The 442-nt window shown below is 78.1% G+C and overlaps 1 protein-coding gene across 2 annotated transcripts in view; it reads left to right on the top strand.

Annotated features, from left to right (window-relative positions):
- The first annotated feature begins 110 nt into the window (after nt 1-110).
- LATS2 (large tumor suppressor kinase 2) overlaps nt 111-442 on the top strand; it is a 51,248-nt gene continuing 50,916 nt past the window's right edge. For both annotated transcript variants that reach the window (XM_010572636.1, XM_010572635.1), the window contains exon 1: nt 111-294. The gene's annotated coding sequence lies outside the window, so the exon portion shown is untranslated. The remainder of the gene's footprint in view (nt 295-442) is intronic.

Here is a 442-nt window from a genome sequence, read left to right as displayed (position 1 = left end):
CCCCCGCTGGGAGGGGCCGGGGGGGGCGGCGGGCGCGGCGGCGGCGGCGGGGGGGGGGAGTGGAATGACGCGGGCGCCGCGGGTCACGTGACGCGAATGGAATGCCAACAATGTAGCGAATGTCCCGACTGCGCCCCGCACTCGGCGCCCGGGACGGCCAAGGGGGAAGATGGAGACCGGCCCGCGCCGTCGGGGTCGCCGCCGCCGTCGTTGAGCCGTTCCGTGACGGCTTTCCCCCCCACCCCCCCCCCCCCAGCCCGGGAGGCGAGCGGCGGCGCTGGGCGCCCCGAGGAGGTGAGCGAAGAGGGGCGGGGGGGCGGCGCGGCGGCTTCGCCTCGACCGCGGGTGTGAGAGCTTCTTTCCCCCCCCCGCCTCCCCAAACTGCTGTGCCCTGGGGGGAAGGTCGTGTGGAGAAGGGGGGGGGGGGGGGGGGGAGGGGGGG

This window comes from Haliaeetus leucocephalus, unplaced genomic scaffold, assembly GCF_000737465.1.
Source record: "Haliaeetus leucocephalus isolate CR32 unplaced genomic scaffold, Haliaeetus_leucocephalus-4.0 Scaffold351, whole genome shotgun sequence".
NCBI lineage: Eukaryota > Metazoa > Chordata > Aves > Accipitriformes > Accipitridae > Haliaeetus > Haliaeetus leucocephalus.
The sequence above is the reverse complement of the archived record's forward strand: the minus strand, read 5'-3'. Positions and strand labels throughout refer to the sequence as shown.